This window comes from Bufo gargarizans, chromosome 5 (genome assembly GCF_014858855.1).
Source record: "Bufo gargarizans isolate SCDJY-AF-19 chromosome 5, ASM1485885v1, whole genome shotgun sequence".
NCBI lineage: Eukaryota > Metazoa > Chordata > Amphibia > Anura > Bufonidae > Bufo > Bufo gargarizans.
The window spans coordinates 151,811,174-151,831,842 of record NC_058084.1 but is presented as its reverse complement, the minus strand read 5'-3'; positions in this window follow the sequence as shown (position 1 = coordinate 151,831,842).

Below are 20,669 nucleotides of genomic sequence, written 5' to 3'. Positions count from 1 at the left end.
AAAAGGACTTTTGGGTCTCTAACACCTTTCAACACTAAGCAATTCCTGTCCCTATACTATCTGTCCCTTCTGCTGCAGATCTCCCTAAGACGGACTAAGACGGAGCCTGGCTAAGACTATATAGCACCCGATGACGTGTTCTGGCCAGCCAATCACTGTAATGCCAGTAAGCAACATGGCTACGGCATTACAGTGAGGATCAGTACTCCCCCGCATGTTTTTTGGCTGCGTAGCAGGCAACAAATGTGCGGGGAGGAGACTCGAGCACTGCGCTCGAGCACACGCAGTGTTTGGCCGAACACAGCTATGTGCAGAGTGTGACGGTCATGTAAATTACAAACAGGGGGGAGGATAGTGACCACTGCATTCCACCCTCACCCCTGGCCCTGCCTACTTGCCTCGCAAGTCCTAATGACAGGGGACAACTAGACGGCAGTCCCTAACTTAGGATACGTGCTGGGAAGACAGACAAGAAAAATAACAGAATGTGAACAGACCAGGTCAATACCTAGAGAGCTACGCAGTACTAAGGAATGAGCAGAGAATAGTCAGGAAAAGCAATTTCGAAAGGAGCGCATTTAGTGCTTTGGCTTGTGGGTGGGTGGCTGCGCTTTCGTTCAAAGGCTTGGGGTATGGACAGCTGTATGCTGTGCTGGGACACAGAAGTGGATGTGCTAGCTTATGGTGCTTGTGAAGGTCCAGGTGCAGGGCAGGAGGCATTTGGGCCAGTGTCTTTGACAGGGGATTGGCCAGCAAGTAACACAGGGGAAGAGGAGGCAGTGGTGTGACCCAAAGACACTGATTATGGACCCAGGCATTTGGCCCACCTATTTTGGTGCTTTGATGCCATGTGGGGGATCATGCTGGTGGTGGTGAGGTTGCTAGTGTTCACGCCCCGGCTCATTTTGGTACGGCACAGGTTGCAAATGACAGTTCTTTTATCGTCTGCACTTTCCTCAGAAAAGCGCCAGACTGTGGAACGCCTACCCCTTGGCAAGGGAGATTGCCGCAAGATGGTGCTCCGGGGACCAGTTGCGGGCCTGTTTGGTGTGGCCAGCCTTCTCCCTTTTGCCATCCCACTGCCTCTTCCAGCCTGTTACGGTGCTGAGGATCCCTCCCCCTCTGTACAGCTGTCCTCGATCGGCTTGCCACCTTCCCAGGTTGGGTCAGTGATTTCATCATACACCACCTCCTCTTCCACTTCCTCACTCTGGTCATCCTCCTGACTTGTTAACCTAGCAGGAACCTCACTTATTGACAACTGTGTCTCATCCTCATCATCAACCTCTTGAGACACTAATTGCCGTTGACTTATTGACAACTGTGTCTCATAATCATCATCCACCTTGTGAAACACTAATTGCCATTCCCCACTGTCATCTTCTTCTGATTGTGGATGCTCAAGAGTTTGGGAATCGGTGCACAAGAAATCAAGGAATGGCGCTGGAAAGATCTCCTCGGAATATCCGAGTGTGGGATCATTTGTTTGCCAAGACTCTCCATGGTGGGAGGAAGGAGGATCAGGGTGAGGATTCTGCTGACCAGACTCTTAGCTACTGAGACTGGACTTTGTGGAAGACAGTGTGGTGTTTAACTGACTGGGAGCATTATTTGCTGCAATCCAACCGACCACCTGGTCGCACTGGTTTGACTTAGGCCCCATGCACACGGCCGTGTTTCACAGCCGTGTGCGGGCCATGGAACCGCGGCCTGGATCCCTCCTGAGAGCAGGAGCGCACGGCGTCACTGGTTGCTATGACGCTGTGCGCTCCCTGCTGCCAGCACAGTACAGTAATACACTGGTATAGATCATACCAGTGTATTACTGTATTGCGGCGGCAGCAGGGAGCGCACAGCGTCATAGCAACCAGTGACGCCGTGCGCTCCTGCTCTCAGGAGAGATCCAGGCCGCGGTTCCACGGCCCGCACACGGCTGTGAAACACGGCCGTGTGCATGGGGCCTTAGAGAGTGGTGTCCTGCGCCGCCCTGCAAATGGGACATAAAGCTAGGTATCGTGAATGAGTGTGTTTCTTGTGCTCTGGCAGCAGACAGTTTCACTGCACCCAGGGCCAGGGCCTCTGCGTGCACCATCAGTAGCACAGCCACTACCCCATCCTTTACTGCTCGCCTTGAGCATATTAAATGGTATATATGCTTACAAGTATGTCACATGTACAGTAGCGCAGGCTTTTTTAAGTGTATGAACAATTAAATTACACTGAATATCACAGATATTTAGGATACGTAAACGTTATACAGGAGATGTAGCGCAGGTTATGTCGCTGTCACCAGCAGCGAAAAAAATTTGACTGAATGTCACAGATATTTAGGATTAGCTAATGTTATACAGGAGATATAGTGCAGGTAATGTCGCTGTCACCAGTGTCTAAGAAAAAATTAGACTGAATGTCACAGATATTTAGGATGCGCAAACATAATACGGGAGATGTAGCGCAGGTAATGTCGCTGTCACCAGCGGCCAAACAATTGTGCTGAATATCACAGATATTTAGGATGTGCTAATTTAACCTAACAGATGTAGCAGAGGTTGTGTCACTGTCAGCAGAGGCCAAACAATTGCACACAATTTAGTGCAGGTTGCGCTAATAATATATATTGCAGCCAGATAAAATAAGTCTTTAAAAGGACTTTTGGGTCTCTAACACCTTTCAACACTAAGCAATTCCTGTCCCTATACTATCTGTCCCTTCTGCTGCAGATCTCCCTAAGACGGACTAAGACGGAGCCTGGCTAAGACTATATAGCACCCGATGACGTGTTCTGGCCAGCCAATCACTGTAATGCCAGTAAGCAACATGGCTACGGCATTACAGTGAGGATCAGTACTCCCCCGCATGTTTTTTGGCTGCGTAGCAGGCAACAAATGTGCGGGGAGGAGACTCGAGCACTGCGCTCGAGCACACGCAGTGTTTGGCCGAACACAGCTATGTGCAGAGTGTGACGGTCATGTAAATTACAAACAGGGGGGAGGATAGTGACCACTGCATTCCACCCTCACCCCTGGCCCTGCCTACTTGCCTCGCAAGTCCTAATGACAGGGGACAACTAGACGGCAGTCCCTAACTTAGGATACGTGCTGGGAAGACAGACAAGAAAAATAACAGAATGTGAACAGACCAGGTCAATACCTAGAGAGCTACGCAGTACTAAGGAATGAGCAGAGAATAGTCAGGAAAAGCCAAGGTCAAATACCAGGATAGAAAAGAAAAACAACAGGAGTCCGCAAAGAATCGTCAGGTGGAAGCCGGGGTCAGGATACCAGGAGAGATTCGCAGTACTGGAGGAGCAGGCAAAGGATCGTCAGGGAACAGGATCAGGTAGTATTCAGTAGTCCAACAAAATGCCAAGAACCTAGAATTAACAGGCAACCTGTGGCCAGCAGGCTGCCTGCTGTATTTATAGTGGGGAGTGAGGGTCATGTGACGTGGCCAGCGTCACATGACCGACAGACCGACCAGTCAAGCACCGAGTGATCAGCTCAGCGCTCAAGGCAGACCTAGGAGCAGGGAGCCTCCTAGGTAGCAAAGCCGCCCTGGGAACGAGGTCAAACACAGATCCTCACTCCCGAAGCTAAGCAGCAGGTCTGCGGCTGATGGGAGACCAAGTGTGCCTTCAGCACCCTGTTACACATCGCGATGCTCGAGTCAAAATGGTGTTCGCCCGAGAATGCTTGCCCAACACTAATATTTACTAAAAGTCAATAATTGGGGATAAAAATTCCATCTTTACAGAAGAGTTTTCTATAGAGGAGTGAGTAATCAGCTGCTTACTTTACAGAGGTTCTGGGGTTCAAATTTCACTGAGCCCTATAAAGTAATCTTAATAGTAACATTTATCACAGATTTTCTTTTATTATTCACTCTTTTTTTATGAATAGTTAAGATATTCTGCAAATTGACTGTTACTACAAAAATAGCAAATAGAAAACCATTAAAATTCAGTTGAGCAAATATATTTTTGTCCTTTACCCTAAGGACTTTAATAATAAATCATTTTAAGAAAACTGGCGCTCAAGACCTGCATAAATTAATCAAAAATTTTATAGAAGTCACCATAGACATATAATAAACCAGATAATTCACATATACAAAAAGGAGAAAAATTAAAACAATATTTCAAAATATTTCATAATACATAACAAACATAAAAAAGTATTTTAAAAACAATAAATCAGAGCACTAGGTGTGAACTTGGGTCCAAGCTGTAGTATTTAAAGTGCTTGTGCAGGACCCATGCATCAGCACTTAGAAATAAATATGTCCATTTAATGCAGCTGGAATCAACCATAAACATAACTATATATTGATGGTCCTAGAATAATCTAATAATTAGGATGTTCTTCAGATATAAATTATTATACAACTAGTATAGCTTTACTCCAGTTATTTTTCATTTACTGAGCAGTCACTAATAGGCCATATTTGCCAATGGTGTCATGCTATTAGGTAATCCGATATATGGAGGCAATGATTATGCTAGTTTATTACTAAACATCTTGTTAATAAGAGAGCTACTGATTGTCGAGGTCCATATTAGTATATTCACCGTCAATATAGTGCACAGCAATTGCACATTAAGAGAACTTTAAAGAAGTTGGGGCTGGTGTCTGCGGCGTCTACTGGGTCTGTATTTCTGTATCCCTCCATTTTGGCCTTGTTACTTATATTAGCTGCATTGTATGATGTATCTGTATTGGTCAAATTGTGTTCCTTTTGACCCTAGTAGATGTTTTTTTGTCTTTACCAAATATGTGTGATTTTTACTTATAATTTGAGATGAGCACATTTTTTTAAAAAATTGATTTGGCCGGTTCACTGAATTTTCTGAAAACATTTGGTTCAATCCGAATTTATTCGCAGTGAATCGTGTTAAAAAATGGCTATTTCCTGAATGCAGAGAGCCTTTATAGTGGAGTAGAACACTGTGCCTTGCAGTAACACGCATAGTGAGTCTGCTGTGATAGTGATATACAGTAATACTGTGAGTCCGTATGACATGCAGATGAAAGGCGTCACTCTTAGAATCACTGCACACTTCACTTATTTGGGCAGTAACAGAGCCAAAATACATGATACATAAATTAATTACTCTAATAATTCAATAAATAAGTACCAAGTTGGGATACCAAGTTGGGATAAAATAGATAGATACAAGAATTAGTGAGAAGGTAATAATATAAGATGATAAATAAATAAAAGGGTGATTAGAAAGAATGATGTATGGTTTTAAAAAACTATATTTGAAAAATATATATATAAAAAACTATATTAAATAAATATGGTTAAGGTAAATAAAAATATGTTGGAGGGGAAAAAAAGGAATAAAACTTTTGTTGCTGATAATAATGGCAGAATAAGAAATAAAGTGAATACATAGAAAAACAAAAGAATAAAATTACTATTATTAAAAAGGACCAAATCATGTCTGTCATATTAGAGGTTAATCTCGAATGCCTCATTTAGACGTTGCGGATTGAGGCGATTTCATTTGTAAAACTCCTACAACAGCACCACCAATAGCCCCCCAGAAAATAAGAAAATAGTCACATATGAAATATAGAAAATTCTTTATTGGCATAAAATATATATGACATAGGTGAAAACGAGGGGCGAAGGAAGCCAGTGGGTTGGCGAAACATGCATTGGGGCATCAGCATACAGTGAGCCTCGGGTCATCAGTCGACTATGGGTAATTGATTTAAGCCATTATTTGCCAATATAGTATTTTGTTATGTAGCTTATGCATTCATGCTCTGTTGTACGGACATGTCACTACTTTATTCTGTGCACCCCTGGTATCGGGCTTTGGTTCCCGTTTCACATATCGCAGGTTTGCAGGATACTTGGGTCTGTATATGTAACCATTGTTCTACCATGCTCAATATTTGTATTTAATTGGCTGCATATACATATACTGTTTTGCTGGCACTATTGATCACAATTTCTTTGGTCTGTTGACCTATAATTTGCTCCTGTGTGGTCTCTACTACCAGGGGTTCAGGGGTCCCTGTGGCCTCCTTCTCCCCTCGTTTTCACCTATGCCAAATATATTTTATACCAATAAAGAATTTTCTATATTTCATATGTGACTATTTTCTTATTTTTTGGGGACTATTGGTGGGTGCTGTTGCAGGAGTTGTACTGTATAAGTCTAGGTCCCCTTTCATCTTTTCTTTGTTATATCTGAGGTAGGTTTTGGTTCCAATTTAATTTGGAAATCCAGAACATTTTGTGTCTTCTTAGTGTCTGGATGATATAATGACTAGGGATGAGCGAACCCAAACTGTACAATTTTGGGGTGTCCGTGACACGGACCTGAACCCGAACATTTTCGTAAAAGTCAGGGTTCGGGTTCGGTGTTCGTCGCTTTCTTGGCGCTTTTTGAAAGGCTGCAAAGCAGTCAATCAACAAGCGTCATACTACTTGCCCCAAGAGGCCGTCACAGCCATGCCTACTATTGGCATGGCTGTGATTGGCCAGTGCAGCATGTGAACCAGCCTCTATTTAAGCTGGAGTCACGTAGCGCCGCACGTCACTCTGCTCTGATCAGTGTAGGGAGAGGTTGCAGCTGCGACTGTTAGGCCGAGAGTAGGCAGTGATTAAATCCTCAAAAACACTTAAGTCAGTGATTGATCTACAGCTGTGGATCATTGAACTGCTGCTATTCAATTGCTCACTGTTTTTAGGCTGCCCAGAGCGTTTTTCAGTCACTTTTTTTCTGGGGTGATCGGTGGCCATTTTGTGTCTTGTGGTGCGCCAGCACAAGCTGCCACCAAGTCCATTTAACCATCAATGGTGTGGTTATTTTTTTGCTATATCCTACATCAGGGGCAAGCTGCCACCAAGTCCATTTAACCATCAATAGTGTGGTTATTTTTTTGCTATATCCTACATAAGGGGCAAGCTGCCACCAAGTCCATTTAACCATCAATAGTGTGGTTATTTTTTTTGCTATATCCTACATCAGGGGCAAGCTGCCACCAAGTCCATTTAACCATCAATAGTGTGGTTATTTTTTTGCTATATCCTACATCGGGGCAAGCTGCCACCAAGTCCATTTAACCATCAATAGTGTGGTTATTTTTTTGCTATATCCTACATCAGGGGCTTGGCTGTGCTTGTTATTTTATTGAGGGGTGAAATACAATTGCCAAAATAGCAGTACCCTAAATCTGGTGTTTCAGCTGTGGCCAGCCAATTGTAATACTGTCTGCTGTCTGGCAAAGGATATATTTTTGTTCTGGGTTGAAATACAATTACCAACTTAGCAATTCCCTAAATCACTTGTTTCTGCTGTATCAGGCCTACTTTAAATCTATCCATAAAAGGGTATATTAGATTGAAGGTGCAGATAGGGTCATTCTCAATAACTTCACACACAAGCTACCGTGCATTTCCAAGTCCAATTCTGCTGGGTGACGTATACCTGTCACCCAGCGCCTAAATAATATGCCTCAAATTTATATTCAGCTAAATCTGTGTTTATTGCTGAGGCTGGTCAATTCATTTAGTGTCCGCCAAAGCACAGTTTTTGTTCTGGGTTGAAATACAATTTCCAACTTAGCAATTCCCTAAATTAGTGGTTTCTGCTGTATCAGGCCTACTTTAAATCTATCCATAAAAGGGTATATTAGATTCAAGGTGCTGATAGGGTCATTCTCAATAACTTCACACGCTACCGTGCATTTCCAAGTCTAATTCTGTCCGTAAACGTATACCTGTCACCCAGCGCCTAAATAATAGGCCTCAAATTTATATTCAGCTAAATCTGTGGTTATTGCTGTAGCTGGTCAAGTTATTTTGTGTCCGTCAAAGCACAGTTTTTGTTCTGGGTTGAAATACAATTCCCAACTTAGCAATTCCCTAAATTAGTGGTTTCTGCTGTATCAGGCCTACTTTAAATCTATCCATAAAAGGGTATATTAGATTCAAGGTGCTGATAGGGTCATCCACAATAACTTCACACGCTACCGTGCATTTCCAAGTCTAATTCTGTCTGTAAACGTATACCTGTCACCCAGCGCCTAAATAATAGGCCTCAAATTTATATTCAGCTAAATCTGTGGTTATTGCTGTAGCTGGTCAAGTTATTTTGTGTCCGTCAAAGCACAGTTTTTGTTCTGGGTTGAAATACAATTCCCAACTTAGCAATTCCCTAAATTAGTGGTTTCTGCTGTATCAGGCCTACTTTAAATCTATCCATAAAAGGGTATATTAGATTCAAGGTGCTGATAGGGTCATCCACAATAACTTCACACGCTACCGTGCATTTCCAAGTCTAATTCTGTCCGTAAACGTATACCTCTCGTCCAGCGCCTAAATACTAGGCCTACAATTTATATTCAGCTAAATCTGTCGTTACTGCTGTGCCTGTATTAGTGTAATACAGTACCTAAATAGATAGCCAGATAGTGTTAAGTGTCTGTAAAAAAAGGCCTGAATTTAAATTCAATACATTGGGCCAAATAATATTTTTGTTATTGTGGTGAACGGTAACAATGAGGAAAACATCTAGAAACATCTCTCTGGTGCTAGGAGAGGACGTGGCCGTTCTGCCCATGCATACCAGGGAAACTGTCTGAGCCTCAAGTTATGCAGCAGTCTCTTATGCAGTTTAAAGACTCTGCTGGCAGGGTTTCCCAAGGGCATCCACCTAGCCCTTCCCCAGCGGTGGAAGACATAGAATGCACTGACGCACAACCACTTATGTTTCCTGATGATGAGGACATGGGAATACCACCTCAGTCAGGGATCAAGACTGGGTGGAAGACGATGCAGGGGACGATGAGGTCCTAGACCCCACATGGAATGAAGGTCGTGCCACTGACTTTCACAGTTCGGAGGAAGAGGCAGTGGTGAGACCGAGCCAACAGCGTAGCAAAAGAGGGAGCAGTGGGCAAAAGCAGAACACCCGCCGCCAAGAGACTCCGCCTGCTACTGACCGCCGCCATCTGGGACCGAGCACCCCAAAGGCAGCTTCAAGGAGTTCCCTGGCATGGCACTTCTTCAAACAATGTGCTGTCGACAAGACCCGAGTGGTTTGCACGCTGTGCCATCAGAGCCTGAAGCGAGGCATTAACGTTCTGAACCTTAGCACAACCTGCATGACCAGGCACCTGCATGCAAAGCATGAACTGCAGTGGAGTAAACACCTTAAAAACAAGGAAGTCACTCAGGCTCCCCCTGCTACCTCTTCTGCTGCTGCCACCTCAGCCTCTTCTGCTGCTGCCGCCTCGGCCTCTTCCTCCGCCTCTGGAGGAACGTTGGCACCTGCCGCCCAGCAAACAGGGGATGTACCACCAACACCACCACCTCCGTCACCAAGCATCTCAACCATGTCACACGGCAGCGTTCAGCTCTCCATCTCACAAACATTTGAGAGAAAGCGTAAATTCCCACCTAGCCACCCTCGATCCCTGGCCCTGAATGCCAGAATTTCTAAACTACTGGCCTATGAAATGCTGTCATTTAGGCTGGTAGACACAGACAGCTTCAAACAGCTCATGTCGCTTGCTGTCCCACAGTATGTTGTTCCCAGCCGCCACTACTTCTCCAAGAGAGCCGTGCTTTCCCTGCACAACCAAGTATCCGATAAAATCAATTGTGCACTGTGCAACCTGGACTTTATGTGGCTGTCATGGCCCATAAAAGGTAGGAACTAGTGTTAGGAACCACTCATGAAGGCGACCTTGACGTGGTGAGTGGCTTATTACGCTTTGGCCAAAATGTACACCAATGCCTTATTCAACATCCAGCATAAAGGCAGGGCAGAGTGCTGGTTGCAGTGTGCGATTGCATTTTGTGTTTTTACGTTTATATCTGTATTTCGCCATAGCAATCTGCACCTGCTAGGGGTTGTGCGGGCTGAATCTCCCATATTTTTTCTGTGCACTGCGCAACGCCATCTGTGGCAAGGTCCTCCTAACCACAGCTACGTGGACTAGTAAGCACGGCCAGGGACGCTATATCTCCCTAACTGCACACTGGGTAAATGTAGTGGCAGCTGGGCCCCAGGCGGAGAGCTGTTTGGCGCACGTCCTTCCGCCACCAAGGATCGCAGGGCAACATTCTTTGCCTCCTGTTGCCTCCTCCTCCTACTCGGCTTCCTCCTCCTCTTCTTCCACCTGCTCATCCAGTCAGCCACACACCTTCACCACCAACTTCAGCACAGCCCGGGGTAAACGTCAGCAGGCCATTCTGAAACTCATATGTTTGGGGGACAGGCCCCACACCGCACAGGAGTTGTGGCGGGGTATAGAACAACAGACCGACGAGTGGTTGCTGCCGGTAAGCCTCAAGCCCGGCCTGGTGGTGTGTATTAATGGGCAAAATCTCGTTGCAGCTCTGGGACTAGCCGGTTTGACGCACATCCCTTGCCTGGCGCATGTGCTGAATATGGTGGTGCAGAAGTTCATTCACAACTACCCCGACATGTCAGAGCTGCTGCATAAAGTGGGGGCCGTCTGTTCGTGCTTCCGGCGTTCACATCCTGCCGCTGCTCGCCTGTCTGCGCTACAACGTAACTTCGGCCTTCCCGCTCACCGCCTCATATGCGACGTGCCCACCAGGTGGAACTCCACCTTGCACATGCTGGACAGACTGTGCGAGCAGCAGCAGGCCATAGTGGAGTTTCAGCTGCAGCACGCACGGGTCAGTCGCACTGCGGAACAGCACCACTTCACCACCAATGACTGGGCCTCCATGCGAGACCTGTGTGCCCTGTTGCGCTGTTTCGAGTACTCCACCAACATGGCCAGTGGCGATGACGCCGTTATCAGCGTTACAATACCACTTCTATGTCTCCTTGAGAAAACACTTAGGGCGATGATGGAAGAGGAGGTGGCCCAGGAGGAGGAGGGGTCGTTTTTAGCACTTTCAGGCCAGTCTCTTCGAGGGAAGTTTTTTGCAACAGCAGAGGCCAGGTACAAATGTGGCCAGCCAGGGCCCACTACTGGAGGACGAGGAGGACGAAGATGAGGAGGAGGTGGAGGTGGATGAGGATCAAGCATGGTCACAGCGGGGTGGCACCCAACGCAGCTCGGGCCCATCACTGGTGCGTGGCTGGGGGGAAACGCAGGACGATGACGATACGCCTCCCACAGAGGACAGCTTGTCCTTACCTCTGGGCAGCCTGGCACACATGAGCGACTACATGCTGCAGTGCCTGCGCAACGACAGCAGAGTTGCCCACATTTTAACGTGTGCGGACTACTGGGTTGCCACCCTGCTGGATCCACGGAACAAAGACAATGTGCCCACCTTACTTCCTGCACTGGAGCATGATAGGAAGATGCGCGAGTACAAGCGCACGTTGGTAGACCCGCTACTGAGAGCATTCCCAAATGTCACAGGGGAACAAGTGGAAGCCCAAGGCCAAGGCAGAGGAGGAGCAAGAGGTCGCCAACGCAGCTGTGTCACGGCCAGCTCCTCTGAGGGCAGGGTTAGCATGGCAGAGATGTGGAAAAGTTTTGTCAACACGCCACAGCTAAGTGCACCACCACCTGATACGGAACGTGTTAGCAGGAGGCAACATTTCACTAACATGGTGGAACAGTACGTGTGTACACCCCTCCACGTACTGACTGATGGTTCGGCCATCAACTTCTGGGTCTCTAAATTGTCCAGGTGGCCAGAGCTAGCCTTTTATGCCTTGGAGGTGCTGGCCTGCCCGGCGGCCAGCGTTTTGTCTGAACGTGTATTCAGCACGGCAGGGGGCGTCATTACAGACAAACGCAGCCGCCTGTCTACAGCCAATGTGGACAAGCTGACGTTCATAAAAATGAACCAGGCATGGATCCCACAGGACCTGTCCATCCCTTGTGCAGATTAGACATTAACTACCTCCCCTTAACCATATATTATTGTACTCCAGGGCACTTCCTCATTCAATCCTATTTTTATTTTCATTTTACCATTATATTGCGGGGCAACCCAAAGTTGAATGAACCTCTCCTCTGTCTGGGTGCCGGGGCCTAAATATATGACAATGGACTGTTCCAGTGTTGGGTGATGTGAAGCCTGATTCTCTGCTATGACATGAAGACTGATTCTCTGCTGACATGAAGCCAGGTTATCTGCTATGGGACCTCTCTCCAATTGATATTGGTTCATTTTTATTTATTTTATTTTTATTCATTTCCCGATCCACATTTGTTTGCAGGGGATTTAACTACATTTTGCTGCCTTTTTCAGCCCTCTAGCCCTTTCCCTGGTCTGTTTTACAGTCTTTTTAGTGCTGAAAAGTTTGGGTCCCCATTGACTTCAATGGGGTTCGGGACGAAGTTCGGCCGACTTCTCGAACCCGAACATCCAGGTGTTCGCTCAACTCTAATAATGACCAGAAATAAGCAAATTTTAAAAAAAATTGGTTCACAAGCAAATTTCACCACTGAATGGCTAATCAACGTAATTTGGTCTGTACAGCAAAAGGCAGTCTACAATCACCCATCAATTTTCACAAAAAAGGCAGTTTCACAAAAAAAAATCACCACTGAATGGCTAATTGACGTAATTCAGTCTGTACAGCAAAAGACAGTCTACAATCACCCATCAATTTTTTTTCCCAAAAAAGGCTGTTTTTCTAAAACATTTCACCACTGAATGGATAATCAACGTTATTCAGTTCGTACAGCAAAAGGAAGTCTACAATCACCCATCAATTTTCCCCCAAAAAGACTGTTTCAGAACAAAATTGACCACTGAATGGCTAATCGACGTAATTCGGTCTGTACAGCAAAAGGCAGGTAGGAAGTAAGTATCTATCCTAATAATACACCCTGTAAATGGCTGTAGTATAATAGAACTTCACCGCTGAATGGCAAATATTTTTTCTTGCCACTATTTTACACCAAAAAGGACAGAAATTTTCTCACTTCACCACACAATACACGGCAAATAGGGCTTTAGAAGATATAACTGCACTGCTGAACTGCAAACATATTTTTATTTTGCCACTATTACTTGACAAAAAGGGCTTTAGAACATATAACTGCACTGCTAAACATCAAATATATTTTTTCTTTTTCTACTAATACACACCATAAAAGCCTTTATAACATATAATTGCACCGCTGAACGGCAAATGCATTTTTTCTTTTTCCACTAATACACGCCACAAAAGGCTTTAGAACATATAACTGCACCACCGAACAGCAAATTTATTTTTATTTTGCCACGATTACACAGCAAAAAGGGCTTTAGAACATATAACTTCACCGCTGAACAGCAAATATATTTTGATTTTGCCACTATTACACGACAAAAAGTGCTTTAGAACTGATAAAGATGCCCTCAATCTGCTGATTACGTTTGCTCTACTGCTCCAAATTAATAGTAACCCAAGGGTTTTACGTGCACGGAAGAAAATAACTGTGACACACACATTGGGGTCAAAGCAAATTCTTGTTTATTACAGCAAGTACAGCAGTTTAGAAAGTCATCAGAGGGGCATTCCCCCTGAGGCATGTGGCATTGTTACATTGGCTAAAATATGAAAATATGAAAAGAGATAACACTTAGCATCTGCCCATTCTGCATTGTTTTACTAACTGTGGTATGTGAACTATGTAAATATCTAATTATAGGCGCCATCTTGTAATGGAGTTTTCACTAACAGCGGAACAGCATATATGGACTGTGACGAGGGGACATCCTCTGCGTCTGGAGGAAAAAAGGTTTGTACACAAGCATAGAAAAAAAGGTGGTGATGGTGAGTACAATAAAGTAATTCAAGAGGGGCCTGGATGTATTTCTGGAACGTAATAATATTACAGGCTATAGCTACTAGAGAGGGGTCGTTGATCCAGGGAGTTATTCTGATTGCCTGATTGGAGTCGGGAAGGAATTTTTTATTCCCCTAAAGTGGGGAAAATTGGCTTCTACCTCAGGTTTTTTTTTTTGCCTTCCTCTGAATCAACTTAAAGGATAACAGGCCGAACTGGATGGACGAATGTCTTTTATCGGCCTTATGTACTATGTTACTATGTCACTATGACATTGCAAGGAGGCGTGTTCTCTTTGTGCTCTGGAGAAGATAAGGTGCTGTCTGAGAGCTAAAGTATGTGGGAGCTTTGTTAGCTAAACCAAAGAATGTCGTCCATCTCTATCAGAACATATAAATGCACCTCTGAACAGGAAATATATATTTTCTTTTTCCACTAATACATGCCACAAAAGGTTTTAAAACATATAACTGCACCGCTGAACTTTTGCCACTAATGTACGACAAAAAGGGCTGTAATTTTAGCACTTCACCACACAATAAGCCCTTTTTTCCAACTATTACAAGCCAAAAAATGCTTTAGAACAGATAACTGCACCGCAAAAGGACAAATAAGACGTATAAATATTGCCTTTTAATAAACCCTGTTAATGCCTGTATCAACAGCATTTGCACCCTAATAAGAATGGTTTGCTGGAATTACAGAGCTGTATAATGGCAATTTGGGTGCCCAGTCAGTGCAGGAAGGTGTAATAGAATTGTTCCTATTACCCAGGCTGTAACCTCCCCTACTGAACCCTGTTCAACATAAATGCTGTAGAATGATTCCTACCTATCCTTTCCCTATGCCTTGAATAATCTTTTTCCTAGCACTGTCCCTAGCACCTGCTGACATCTCTCCCTGTACTAAGTACACTGGAAAATGGCAGAATCCAAGATGGCTGATGCTATTTATAGGGCTGTGACATCACAGGGCTGGCTGGCTGCTGATTGACTGCATGCATGGCATTATGGGTGATCCTGCCTTCCCAGAGTTCTTTGCTCCATGTCCTCACACATGCAGCAGCAATTTTAGGAAAAAAGGGATTTGTTACTACGAATCGCAAGGAAATTCGGCTTTGGTGCGAATTAAATTTTTTCTGAAATTCAGATCGAATTCCGCTTTATTATCTTCAATTCGCCAATCTATACTTATGATGTACAATAAAGCTAAAATTGTTAACTATATAATGTCTACAGAGTGCACTTTTCTTCTTTGGTGTTCTCTTTCTAAACACCTTGTTGATAAGACAGCTACCATACTGATTGTCAAGCTCCATGTCAGTATATCCACTGTCAATATAGTGCATAGCAATTGTAAAATAAGAGAACTTAAAAGAAGGAAGTCATGAAAATAGGGATGTTTGTTGCACAATGACAGTAGATTTCAGAATACACAGTTAAAAGAGGGAAGAGAAGACACAATAAATGTTAATGAGGGTCACAGGATATCTATGTCAAAAGATGAAGGGCTTAAAATCAGCAGAAGCAGGTGGACCAGGATCAGGAGAGATGTCACCAGAACTGAAAAGCAAAAGAAAAGAGAGAAACAGCAAGTGGTTCAGTGATTTGTAAGATTGTTTTTTGTGCTGCATGCTGGGACGTGATGGGTTAAGTTGAAACAAGAAGGTGAATAATGCATGTGAGCTGTACATGGGTAAGGGAAGGAGAATGCAATGGAGGGGACAGGGCCGTAATTGGGGCGGAAAATAGCACATGATAAAATTAACACAGATGCAATAAATATAGTCCGGGATGTTAGAAATTGTGTAAAATGTAACTGCCAAGTTTACCTGTAAGACACTTTTCCACAATGACACTTTGTCTAAGATAACTTCTGCCCTTGTGCCATCCCACTACCATGTCTAAATTTCTAGAGGAGTGTGTGCTTAGATTTATAGCTAATTAAGCTTGTTTATTGACCAACTAAACTTAAAGAGATTGTCTGGGCTTTTAATATGTATGACCTATCCTCAGGATAGGTCATCAATATCAGTTTGCGGGGGTCCATCACCCGGCCCCCCTGCCAATTAGTTGTTCAAAAGAGACGGCACGTGCAGTGTGCATGTGCCATCTCCCTTCTCTCTTCCTGTTCTCTGCTGTATGTCCATGGGACCAGTGTCGGACTGGGGTGCCTAGGGCCCACCAGTAAATTTATTTTGGGGGCCCACCGTAGGGATACATACAAATATTACCTGCTTACATAGCTGGGGAAGGGGGGGGGGGCACCTGATACCAGATGATTTTATATGGGGGTTCCTGCAGCAACTTTGAGAAGGTAGATCCTGGGGAAAAGAGGATACTGGCAGCTTTCCTCTATAGCTAGAAGTCATCTCAACTCTGATATTGTCTATAATAATAAAGTGGGTCATTTCTTTAATAATCTTTACTGTTCATATATGAACATAGGCTGGTTGAGGTGCTGTACATTGAATATATGTATGTAGTGCAGTAAGTTATGTGCCACTTATGCAGGGGGTGGGAGACTAGGGGCCCACCTTGCTCAGGGGCCCACCGGGGGATTCGCCTGTACCCCTGTGGGCCAGTCCGAGCCTGCATGGGACAGCAGCAGCGAATAGGAAGAGAAGGGAGACAGCACATGGGCACTGAGGATAGGTCATCAATATAAAGAGCCCAGACAACCCATTTAAGAAGGAAATTTGCAGCTATGACAGCAGATGTACAGCAAATAGAGGGTTAACTACAGGATCAAAAATGAATATGTACCTGTATGAAAAGAAGAGAAATGGCTGTAAGACACTTTGCCACAACAACACTTAACCTAAGACAACATCTGCCCCTGTGCCAACCCCAGCATGGAAGCTCACGTGCAAAAAAAATATAAATTATAAAAATCAAAGAAACACTAAACCTAGAAATAAATGCTACAGTCTTGTAGAAAGAAATTGTCTTGCACATAACCTCCAGAAAACATAGGGGTTCATTTTTATTTCATTGTTGATTTGTTCCATTCTCGGCTTGGAAGCTGTTGAAGAGGTGGAGCTTAGCCTAATTGGTGAGGCTTAACAATCTTTAAGTCCTACTGGACACAGGGCAAAGCAGGGATGTTCCTGCTGCAGCCAGTCTTATACCGTAGTCAGACATAGGGTAATGTAGGGGGGGGGGGGGGGGGAGCTTAGATAATCTTTTTGAACAGATAGAAAAGTTTTCTTTAAATATGATTCATTTTTAATTGCCATATAAGACACAATGATATGAAAGGAAATGGGGAAATATTGAGGAATTGCAGGGATATTATTATTATTATTTTTTTTGCTTTTTTATGTTTAGTGTTTCTTTTGGTCCACATGCAGCCTTAAGTTTATCCACAGTCAAATAAAATAATAATCATAATCCTCAATTAAACAACTGTAGATGTGGATAAGATGCAGTACAGCCAGAAATGTTGTGTCCTAGACCCTAGGTTCTCAGCCTGTGGCACATATACTCCATTGGAGTACATGCCATGTCTTTGCATTCATGCTGTTCTCAGACACAATAAATATACATCATTATAGCTTTGTGGGTACTTTAATATAATTTGAGAGTCTCAATAGCATATTTTTGGCCCTTTTCTCCCCTATGCTGGTTTCAATTAATCTTTCTATCTATCTATCTATCTATCTATCTATCTATCTATCTATCTATCAAAATAAAGTAATAAACTCCAGTGTTCTAAATCTATATTACTCAGTATAGATGACTAAAAAAATTAAGCATTTAGGATTTCTTTTTTCTGGTTGCCAAAATCGTAGAGCAAACAGTGTTATGATTGCAAATAATCTCTGTCAAGTTGTCTGCAATAATGAAGCAAAATATTTCTGGCTTAGATCCTGTCGGAGGACCACCTGTAAGTTTAAAGGGAGGATAAACCATCAGTATCTAAGTCCTTTAAGCTTTCTTATATCAACTAATTTAGTTATCAAGTTCAAGATGAAACTGAATTCTGGAAAAAAACTGCAAGATCCTGAGGAGTATGATACAGTGATAAAGTGGACTCTTGCAAAGATAGAGCTAGCTGTGCGTCTCACCGGTTTATAGAGCAGATGGTCAGTTAAATGTAAGATGACAGTTTCAATGATTTCCTGAACATACTGTTTGAAGGGAAGACAGAAAATGTATCATTAAAAACTTCAACTCAAATTATATGTAACTTTCTATATATTTGGGTTTAATATGCAATGGACTCAGTTTTATAATTATAACATTCTAGTTCAAACTTAATTTTTCATGACACAGGTTTAGTCAACATATCTGGCAGTAGAATAGTGGTGGTAGCCAGAACCCGGGGCAAGACAAATATTGGGACCACGCCCCTTTTTTTTACAAATGATGTAGTAGATATCACATGCAGTCCTACATAACACCACAGATAACACAGTGATAACTCTGAGTACTGATAATGTAGTAGATGGGTGTGAGCCCCCCGAATTCAGAACACACACAGTGTGACCTGAAGTCTGGGGCTGGGCTGAGGCAGTGTGGGCCAAATTCTATATAACCCCTCCCCCCTACCGTGGAACAGATATTTGGATGGACATAACATACATTGCTATGACATATACAGGAGAATACCGCACCATACCTGTTACATCCAGTGACATCTCCTGTGATGTAGACTTTCCTCAGTGTCTTCATTCGGAGGTAGGACCATCATGACAGCGTCTCTTCTCTTTAGATTCCTTACTTTACTATCATCAGATAACAGACCTCCCCTCCCCACGTAGTGTCCATAAGTATAATGCCCCCTGTATAATTATAATATATAATGGCCCCCTCTGTATTATAGTAATAATTATGGCCCCTTTCAGCCCCTCCAGCATACAGTCCCATGTAAAATAAAGCACTTCCCTGCCTTCAGCCCCTCCAGCATACAGTCCCATGTAAAATACATCACTCTCCCTTCAGTTCCTCCAACATATAGTCCCATGTAAGATACAACCCCCAGAGGAAGCCATCTGCCCATCTCTGCTGTCCATATACCAGGCTTACCAGTATTACCCCTTCATATACCGCCTGGTCACCCCACACCTAACAGTCTGAGTCACTTGTCTCCCTGAGTGTTAGGTGGGGTAACCAAGCGGGCAGGTGGTATATCAAGAGGTAATGCTGGTAGGCCTGGCCTGGTATATGGACAGCAGAGATGGGCAGATGGCATCCTCTGGGCAGTACTGTCTCTCTGGTCATCCTTCACCAGCACCCTGACTGCCACTTGCTTGGCCTGGCTCTCATAGCACTTCACTGCCTGGTGCTTGGCTATCAGCACTGAGCGACAGTCAGTGTTGCAGTGTGACTGAGTCACTCAGTGCTGATAGCCAAGCACCAGGCAGTGAAGTGCCATGCCAAGCAAGTGGCAGTCAGGGTGCTGGGGAAGGATGACCAGAGAGACAGTACTGCCCAGAGGATGCCATCTGCCCATCTCTGCTGTCCACTCCATATACAAGGGAAGGCCTGGTATATGGACAGCAGAGATGGGCAGAATGCAGATGGCATCCCAGAGAGGTATACTGTATCAGTCAGGGTACCTGGGCTGGTCATCCTTCACCAGCACCCTGACTGCCACCTGCTTGGCAGCCTTGGCCTGGCTCTCATGGCACTGGCACAGTGGCACTTCACTCATATATTACCCCTAACCCCTGGCCTCAGCCCATGCCAACACACCTAACACACTCAGGGTGGGAGGGACACTGACTGTCACTCACTGTCAATGTCGCTTTCAGGCTGCCTCTGTCTCTGGACAAACTCTCTAGTCTCAGTCCTGAAGCGACAGTGCACCGGCCATCTTCTTCTTCTTGCTCTGGCTCCGCACTGTATTTCCCGCCTGGAAGGTGGGCAGAGCCGTACTGCCATGCGCACCCCGCCTCCTCACTATGCTCCGCGGCGCTATGTGGAAAAAAAAACTATTTACGATTTTATTGTGCCAGTGGACAGCGCCCCCCTGCAGTGTGGCACCCGGGGCAATGGCCCCCCTGCCCCCCCACACTACACCCCTGATATCTGGTGCCCTCCAATCATCTTTTGCTGCCTTTGTCTGTTTTACTCTCCCATCAGATTCCTTTCAAGATGGTCCTCATGTCTCAGACTTCCCCATGCAGAGAACATTGTAGAAATGTCTAAGACATGCCCTTCATCCTTCTAATGCCTTGTCATGGATAAAGCACCTTGTCATGCATAATTGGCACTTGTCTATCTGAGGGCAGTAGGGGTAGGTTTGTGTTCCCTACAGACCGTGAAAGGACTCTGGACTGGAGGCTCACTTTAAGCTTTCGCCTACCTGATATAAATAAATTTATGCAACAAGAACAATGAAAACAAATCTATGCCCCTTATATATTATTACTGGGAAGATATTTCCCATTGATACATATTGTTCTTCGCTATAATGTCAACACTGCTATTTTTAGGAGCTCATGAGATATACTGGAATTTTAGAATCTTGACTTGTAAGATCCTTCTGATAACCAAACTAACCATTGGAAAACACAATTTACCTTTGATAGATGAGGAGATATCTGCTGTTTATACTACATGTTTCTATAAAATGGTCAATAATTTGGGAGTTTCTCTTTAACATATGGAACACTTGGATTCACGGTCCTCATGGATCCTTCTCTTGAATTCTGAATATCTGGTCTACCAAATATTCCCTGCAATGACTGCAAGTACAACTTTGTTCAATGAATCACCCTGGTATAATGCTGCTTTTATTTTATTCTTTGGTTATGATGTGCAATTTGCCATTAGATATTATATATATATATATATATATATACATATATACTCATGTTTGTATTAGATTGCAATTTTGCAGATGTATTCAGCCCCCTTTTTCTGTTTCTGTCCATTTCTGTATCATATTTTGAAAAATAATAAAAATATCAAAATAAAA